This window comes from Scophthalmus maximus, chromosome 14, assembly GCF_022379125.1.
Source record: "Scophthalmus maximus strain ysfricsl-2021 chromosome 14, ASM2237912v1, whole genome shotgun sequence".
In the NCBI taxonomy this organism is placed as follows: Eukaryota; Metazoa; Chordata; class Actinopteri; order Pleuronectiformes; family Scophthalmidae; genus Scophthalmus; species Scophthalmus maximus.
The window spans coordinates 13,524,180-13,533,637 of record NC_061528.1 but is presented as its reverse complement, the minus strand read 5'-3'; the positions used below and the strand labels follow the sequence as shown (position 1 = coordinate 13,533,637).

General features: G+C 43.2%; 1 protein-coding gene across 1 annotated transcript in view; it reads left to right on the top strand.

Moving 5' to 3' along the window:
• Window positions 1-1,234: 1,234 nt before the first annotated feature.
• Window positions 1,235-9,458, top strand: part of map2 (microtubule-associated protein 2) — a 70,608-nt gene continuing 62,384 nt past the window's right edge. The window contains exon 1 of the mRNA XM_035603960.2: window positions 1,235-1,306. The gene's annotated coding sequence lies outside the window, so the exon portion shown is untranslated. The remainder of the gene's footprint in view (window positions 1,307-9,458) is intronic.

Below are 9,458 nucleotides of genomic sequence, written 5' to 3'. Positions count from 1 at the left end.
AACTGGAAGTCTGTGGATCATTTGGAGTAACTGTGACATTGCTCCTGGGAAGACTGGCAGCCCCCCCCCCCTCCCCCCTTTCTTAAAATAATGATATATAAATTTGAATAAAATAAAATCTAAACGTTCCTCAGGTAGAACATTTCACCAGATAAGAACAAACAGGTTTGGATTCAGTGGCCATACGTGAGGTAAGTAAGATTAAAAAAATGAATTAGTGGAATTGCTAATGCGCCAAGCTAGCCTCAGTATTGAGCATTAAAGAGCCAAGATGACAGGTTGCTTTCTTTCTTAACTATGTTATGTATGTGATGTTGTGTAACTCTGCGATGGGAATAAACTAAACAAAACAAAATAACCGATCCGTTTGAAAACAACACCTTTCACTTTTAACGGCCAACAGGAAACCAAACCGGAGCATCCAGCAACATTTTTCAACATTTCGATTCAGCGTTTTGCAGAGAAACCAGGTTCCAGCTGCGGATGACGTTGGCCCCCGCTGTGGTGAGCTTTTCAAATTACGTTGGCAACGATGACGTGCACATTGCGTTTGAGTATCTAAATGATCTCCCAAGTTTAAAACGGATACTTTACTTGTTTAATTTTTTATTTACTAGTATTACGTTAATACCAGTAAAAGCAGTAAAAGAAAAACCGTCAATACCAGTAAAAGGTCTTTACTGGTATTTACTAGTAAATACCAGTAAGTATTAGTACTAGTGAAATACCAGTAAAAGCAACATCGTTAATACCAGTAAAGGGCAACACCGTAAATACCAGTAAAAGCAGTAAAAGAAACACCATAGATACCATAAAAGCAACAATGTAAATACCAGTCAAATGTATTTACTGGTATTTACTTGTAAATACCAGTAAAAGCAACATCGTTAATACCAGTAAAAGCAGTAAAAGAAACACCATAGATACCAGTAAAAGGTATCTACCGGTATTCAATACCAGTAAAAGGTATCTACCAGTATTCAATACCAATAAAAGCAGTAAAAGAAACACCATAGATACCAGTAAACGGTATCTACTGGTATTCAATACCAGTAAAAGGTATCTACCAGTATTCAATACCAGTAAAAGCAACATCGTTAATACCAGTAAAAGAAACACCATAGATACCAGTAAACGGTATCTACTGGTATTCAATACCAGTAAAAGAAAACACCGTAAGTCCCAGTAAAGACTCAGCTCTGGTGCGGTGGAGGGACTACTCCAGTCATTACGGTAAACGTAGGCTGCGGAGTCTCTCTGTGTCCGACAGACCAGGAGTTGCACTGGAAGACACCGCGCCGGACAGGTAAAACGAAAAGAAAATGTATTATACTTATTTATTTCTGCAACACACTTGTAATATAGCTGGATATGCACAAATGACAACGACTCACGACACAGCATGTGACATTAGGCAGTCTGAGAGGGGGCCGACGCTGAACGGACATTTGAGCTGCAGCCGCTGGAGCTGAAATGATGAGGAGCCCCTCTCTCTCCGCGTGGATGGAGAAAGGACGCATTGTTCGTCTCCAGCAGAACTGGGTCTGGGGTTCTCGTGAGTCTGTGTGTGTGTGTGTGTGTGTGTCGTCTTGTGTCGTCAGCCAGCTTCAATGGGCTGCGCTGCGGAGTTGCTCTGATGAAAATAAATCACAGCTGAGCAACAGATCAAGGAATCGGATCTCCGAGATAGGGTTTTTTACCCGTCCGACGTTTTGTCGGTCCAATTACGCAGTGGGCATTCTTGGTCCGCCGAGGGGGGCTCGTGGGGATCGTGTCTGCGGTGTGCTCCAGAGAAAAAAGGGCTTCACCTATGCGGTCACTGCGGGAACTTGCGTTGCTGCGTTGGCGGTGCACTGCCACGAGACTGTAGTGTGTAACACCTCCAGCACACAGTGGAAGGGCTATGACATCAGGATACTGTGGACATTTCTTTTCTTTTCTTTTTTATCATTGAGGAGGAAGCCACTGCAGGAATGTGTAACACTGATTTATGATCTAATGGGAGAGAGGGGTGCAAACACAGGTGCTGAGTCATATTGGCCCTTCTCTGATTGGTCACAAGACAATACGTGCGTCTGCTATTGCCTTTGTGACCATGGCATTTTTAGGTCGAAGGAATGTCGTTGAGCGGATTTTTTTCCCCCTTCTTTTCTTTAGTCGATTGTCAAATGAAGTCTGGGCAGCTGGCAACGTTGAGACCGGATCTCTTTATTGAATCCCCCGCTCCATCATCATATACCCAACACAGCGAACGCAGGCGAAGGAGTGTAGGCCGTCACACCTCGGGGACCCTCTACCTCCAACTGAATGGTTATTAAATAGGAACCAGATTGAACAGCACATGTAGGCTTCAGTCGGAATCTCATTTACATACAGGGGCTGCCTATTGATTCCCCTCTGCCAGGTCCACTTGCTACAGTGTGTGCCCATACATTCAAGTGCCTGGTGAATTCACAATGAGGCTGGGATGCATTGAGTCATGAACGGCCAGGCAGGCTGCTGGGGGCTGGGGGCTCCTCCTTGCAGAGGGAGTGGGCCTGTGCTTCTGCGAGACGAGGCTGGTCGTCCATTGGGTTTTCATTGTTCCGCCTGCTTTTAGCTTTTCTGTACGTGGACATAACCCTTTATCCATCACACGCCTCTAGTCCGAATGAAAAGAAACATTGAATTTAACCTTTCCTTTTTTGTCCATGAAAATATCTTTCCGTAATCCACATATATTATCGTAGTCTGGGTTTTCACTGCCCCTTTTCATAAAAAAATAAATAGGTTCTTATTTGCATTGCGTTTTTATTTGCGTTTGAGTTCATGTGTACAAAAATGACTCCTTTTATTGCTGAATGCTAAACGTAGATGTTGGAAAACTCGGTGAAAGTGATAAGGTAGGCAGAGCTTGCTGATTGTATTTGTGTTTTTAGTAAGGCCTTACATAAGGGAAGTAGATGGGATGTGCTGCTGGTCAGTCACTCGCTTGACGTGAGTCAGTGGGACTTTCATATAGAAACTCAGCCGTAAAGTCCTTGTGGCAGCGCGTAGTAAAAAAAAATGACAGGCTGATTTACAGAGCTAATTTGATAGTAAGTGAATATTCATTAAATATTCATCAAGAGAAGGGACATCGGCCAAAAGTGCCGATGTCAAGGTGATGCATGGAGGATCTATACTGTCTCTGAGCTAATGAGCCACTGCCAGTGTTGTGTGTGTGGTTGGTTGCTGACCGGTTGGATTAAATCAGTTATCAGATATCGGAGCGAGCAGTCAGAAGATGAACAGCAGCTTCGAGTGGTTGTCTGACAAAGGGCAGTCTTTGGATTTGTCCTTTGGTATTTTGTGCTTCTTGGAACCCTAATGAACTTACACAGTAGTGGTATGACAAAAGACATAGTGGGAATTTGGAAAAATATGAATTAAACATGAGCCGTCTGTCTGGCAAAGCCTAGGGTTTTGGTTTAAATGGGAGTGCTCTGTCTGATGATAGCTAAACGTTTGTCCCAGAACTATGGATTCACACATAGAACAAATAAAACATCATTTAGCCCAAAAACTATTTATTCACAACAAGCCTAAAAGAAAAAGAAAATCAAGATGAATTAAATCATTTTTTTAAAAAAACACTAATCAAAGGGGAAACCTAGAAGGGGCCGTCTGCTCTGCAGTCTCAAAATGGAAACTCCCCCTCGGGTTTTCACTGACAAGAGGGAGGGAGCCTGAAAGTGGAATGGGTCATAGTAGCTCGGAAAAAGCAAACCAGCACCCAAAACATGAAGGTCTAGTACTGAGGAATCCACGGACTGCCTCATCTTGGTGCCAGTCTGGAGCCGGGTGGCAGCATGTTAGACCACCTACAGGGCCGACTGGCACTGAAACAGAGTCACACAAAAAAGACATCAAGACGGAAATGAGAGAGATTAAGGCACAGATTGTGACAGATTCTAGATTGTAGGTCATCGCCAGCAAAAACTGCTTAACACACGTTTTACTTGAGTTGTTTTTTGTTTTTTTTTAAACCTCTTTAGGCAAATTCTGGTCATTTCACCACTCGCGTCTCATTGTTGCATTGACAGTCCTTCGGTCAGGTTATCATCTTAATCACAAACTGCAATGATATGGGAAAATACGACGACGAAGAAAGACATGACATCAATACAACGGGAGTGTGAAGGAAAAGCAAAGGTGAACACATGGTGATCTCTGGGACGTGGACAGATTGGGTTATACATGTAACACTCACCTCTGTTTTCACCCCAGGATAAGATCATTTGGACAATTAGGTTAAACTGGGTTTAACTGTTGTCACTGGGCTCCTGTCTCTGTGTTTACACGTCTGTGTACAACGTCCTGAGAATTGGCAGGATTGAACGTGCAAATCTTTAAAAAAAAAAGAAGCAAGACCCAGGCTGTGAAAGGACCGTTCCTTTAAGACCACTCGAGAGATGCCCACTAAAATTTCCGTTTTAAGAATGTGTTGTCATTGTCTAAAGTACAGTCGGCCTGCGGAGTGGGCGCTCAGCCAGAGGTGCCAGCGCCATTAGATTGCGATGCAGCAGTTCACACTCGTGTGGCGCCACGTACTTTAGGTCAGCTTGACATACGTAAGCTCTGTGTGCCACGGAGAAAACCTAATCCTGATTCCTGCAAAGATACTTAGTGCACTCACACACGCACACACGCACACACGCACACATACACACGCACACACACGCACACACACGCACGCACACACTCACACGCACAGAGGAGCACCTTCCTTGTCACATTCAAAGCTTGACGTAATGCTCTGTGCGTGTGTGTGTGTGTGTGTGTGTGTGTGTGTGTGTTTGCTTGTTTGTTTGGGTGTGTGTGAGACAGAGGAATTGGGAAAGGCTCTTTGTATGAAAGAGGAGAGACACTCGGTGGCAGCCTGAGCCTTGGCAGCAGCACCGGCACACTCAGCTGCCATGTCTGCCAGCCAGCTGCCTATCTCTCTCCTTTCCTCTGCCGCTCTGGCTAAGTGAAGTACCCCAGGTTTTCGGAGGATCAGCCCATTGGGAAAAGGCTAACGGCACTGGTGAGGAGATGCCCCGAGGCTTCATGCCAACACCTTGGTGTTAACTAGGGCTGGTGTTAACTTATTATTTCCAGCTAACATTCCTTTCCATTTGTTTTCTGCTATGAATCGATTTTCGTGTTTGGTCTAACAATGTCCTAAAGCCCAAGATGACAAGCCGGTGGGTAATAAACCCCTGACAACAGACAGATTATACCGGACATTTATTTTTTTCTCCTCAGTTTACACATGCACACCTCCTTTTTAATGTGGTGCACTTGAAGGTGTGCGTGTGTAGATAACATGCGTTTCCTCCAGATGCATCCACCTTCATTAGGAGACATTTTGCTGATTGCTTCATTAGTATTATCAGGTTCCATTTTGGCATTCAGGTTAAATGGGAAATGTTGCAAAATAGATGCTTTTGCTTTTCACTTTGACTCCAAATCCTCTTACGTGTTAGCCAATTCTCTTCACGTTAAGAATCTGCTACATTGATATGCAACTCTGCTGTTGAGTGGAGCAGACAATTTTAGTTTATAATATTTAGAAAAATATATAATTATAATTATATAATGGTGCCATCTAATTATTGATGGTACAAAGTCAAGTCATTCTATTTCATGGAAGTTGGTGCTACCGCACAAAAAAAAGGGAATAGACACGGGGGCTGGTGGGCAAATGACGTCATCTGTGTGAAAACCAGGTAACATCAACTACCATATTACACCGTATGTTTAGTTTATTTTTGATTTATACTGTACAGTGGGTCTCTAAGCTCAAACTGTTGATTTGTTGCGACTTACAATTCTTTATCATTTAGTCATTTATTTTATGGCCAGTGTACAAAAGATTGTTGTGTGCATTGTGAAGATTGAGTCTTGAGTGATGGTAAACCGGTATTGACAACCGCAGGGAAACTGGTCTTTTCAGGTCAGGGTCAGTTACAGATGGGCCGGCTTCAGCTGGTGGAGTTGGTGCCTTGCTCCAGAGCACTTACAGAGCATACAGAGGTTTGGAACTTTCACCGAAAGCCTCATTGCACAAAGGTCTTCTAGCTTTACAGCAGGTTGCAGCAGTGAGGTCTTTGCACTGTGTTGTTCTTACAGTTTGCCAAACGTGATCTACATATCGTGCAATGTTAGAATATTTTCATATTATTCTGTATCGTTAATTTGTCATGTCCTAAATCAGTTTCGTGGCTACATTTTATGTCAATTGCACGGCGTTGTTCTTCCGCATGGCTCCGTTGCAGGCTGGGGACGACTCCGACCTGCCGAGACCAGGCAAGGAGCTTGTACCTAACGGAGAGCCTGCCATTGTCGCATGGACACGCTTTTTGAAATGAAAAGACTGACACAGACCCGAAAAAATTTACTCGAACAGTCAACAGACGAGAGCCACAAGGGTACAGTTGAGTGCTCAAAACAAACCCCAGACTCAGACTGTGCACGAGGCTCTCTATGGTTTGCCCGCGGCAGGCAAACCATATGGCAAAGAAAGATAGAAGGAAGTAACAGCTGCTGGTGCATCTTACATCTGCAAAGACACGGCCCCAGTTTACAGAGTGCAGACAAGGTATGAGTAACAAAGTCAAAAGTTAATCTTTACTTTTATCTTTTAATAGTGCCTTTACAACCATCTCATTTCCATAAAGATTGATGATCAAATTAAATATGAAGTTGAACAGTTAGCTTTAAAATGCCGATTTAACTGCAGGATGCTGACTTCAGTTTTTGTGCTTCTGACAAATCCTGCCGGGGATAATGGGCCATCACGGACACAAGTCAAAGCAAAGTTCATTTTTGACTGTGGCTTAGCTGACATCACCTGACCTGCATGTCCTCGGACACATTTCTACCTGCTGCACGGCACAGTGACAGGAACATTTTTGTCGGGCTTCTGTTCTTCATCTTTGATGTGTTGTGTTTGGGCCCAAGCTCGCTGACCTTTGGGTTTGCAGGAGGCCGAGACCGGTCAAGTCAAACCCACTAGAGTCTGTCCCAGCACCCGGACCCTATCCGTCTTCCTGACAGCTCTTAGCTTCCGTAGGATTTATGGCCGGACTATTGCATTCGACTGCGTTAGTTTTAGCTCTGTGTGCCTCGGAATCCGGCATCCGAGTGTATTATTCAGAAATGTTGTGCTTTTGAGAACGCCCAGACACTGATGTTGAAGCTCTGGCTTGGATACTTCATGTGAAAGAGGTATCAGAAAAAACACTTGCAGCAAGGAAGCAGGCTGACAGAGAGACTATCAACCGTGTTTGACAAGTGTTTGTATTTAAATCGCAAAAAGAAACATGAATAAAAGATGCAACTTGAATTTCAGATTTCATTGGGGGCCATTCTGATGTCAGAAGTCTGTGGACTCTACCTATTTCTAGAGAGCCACGTTCACCTCACCCAGCGGTGTACGTGACGGAGCAGATAGAGATCTGACAGAAATACATGTGAGGGCTGAACAGTACACCTAGTGCTGCCTCTCCTCGAGGAGTTGGTGTGTACTCTGTGTGTGTGGGAGTGTATGCTCGTATGGGTATCTTTTACATTTTTGTATGATAGTGTTATGGGGGAAAAAAAGATCTCGCTCTATGTCTTTCACTTTGCTATCTCATGGCTTTATTTTCTGACACAATGCTGTCATTTAGTTTCTTTCTGCCCGTTTCATCCTCCAGAACTGGAGAGAAACTGAGTACTGAATACTGAATAACAAGCTCTCCAGTAGAGTATGTGGGCATAGAAATACAGCTAAAATGCCACCTGGTTAGGGAAACTAACTAACTAAAATAAATAAAACATACATTTAGAGCAAGTGTTGCATGTAAGTGCATATACTTGACATTTATCAGATATCTGGCAGCATACGAATTATAGGCCTGATGCAATATATTAGCAATCAAATACAATATATTGTATAAATAATCTATTAAATAAATTATCTATTATAAATAATCCAAAGACTCCATCTTCCCACCCAGTGCCCATCAAATACCACCAACCACCACTTACTTGAAGGTTTTAAAAATGACATAAATAATCAGTCAAATATCTCGAATCTCCCGAGCCTTCCACATTTCTCAATCAATTATGCACTGGTAACAGGCCACAGAAATCAAATTTGGTTTAAAGGAAACAAAGGAATATAATGCTCATTTTCAGGTTCATGATTTTGATTTAGGTTTACATGCTTTAATGTATAGAAAAAAACATCAGTTTACTCATGCTGTACATTCATGTAGCTCCTCTTCCCAACCTTTTCCTGAAACACTTGGTTTTACATCTTGTCTCTTTCAGGCCCCCCTCCCCCCCCCTCTCAATGAAGCCCAGTCTGCTCTGATTGGTCAACTGGCCCACTTTGTTGTGATTGGTCAACTGCTTCCAGCGCATGTAGGAAGTGTCGGTCTCTGCTCTCGCTTTACCTGGCCTTGTTTGGGGGGCGTGCCAGACCAGCCGCTAGGCGTGCCTTATGCACTTCCGTAACATCGTGATATCACGAGCAGTGACCTTTTACGTGCACCAAAAACCTATATAACACACTAGAGGAAAGGGAAAAACTGAAAAAAAGCATAATATGTCGCCTTTACTATAGGCAATACTTTATTTTAATTGGCTACTTGTGGTATTTCAGAATCCACACTTTGCAGGACAGTACAGTAATCCCACAAAACCTTGTGTCCTCATGTACGAAAGGCAATTCTTTATGAAATCCCTTCCTGACAGTGTGACATACTGTAAGTGCTGTAAAGGCCAACATGAGCTTACATAACTCGCTTGTGTTACAGCCTCCGCCTGGATAGTTGCGTCTTACATCACTCTGCTGAAATGCTTTTAATTTGACTGCCCTGTCTTCCTTCTGCTCCTCCTAATGGAGCTCAGCGGTTGATCGTGACGCCCCCAAAGGTCTGCGACACAGACCGGACACGTGTCGGCCGAACGACAGCGCTGCAAGCCTAACCCTAATTAAAAGTTCTCTTTCTCAGCTAAATGAGAAAACAGACGGCGAGTGCTCAAGTGAATAGCATAATATGACATTCTTTTAACCTGCATTAACGCGCTTCTTGGATAATGACACTGCATTCGGGTGAATGCAAAATCCCAATCAATTTAACACCTTAAATGTGCCCAAGATATGTTAAAAAGTCAATTTATTCACATCACGGATTGTGAGAGACGCATTTATCCACATTAACAACAACATAGGGTTCATGAAATGTCACTGTGTTCCACATTAACAAGAAATGTCAGGCTCGTTGTCGCTGTGATACAAGCAGAAGGAAAATGACTAATATTAATAATAATGAAATTATACGTCTGAAAGTGATTGTGTGTATTTGTTGAGGCATGAAAAAAAAAATCTGAACGTGTTGTTTCTCCTTGTGATTGATTTCAATGTCCCCCATCAAGTTAAATCTGCTTATTCTGAGTTCAAA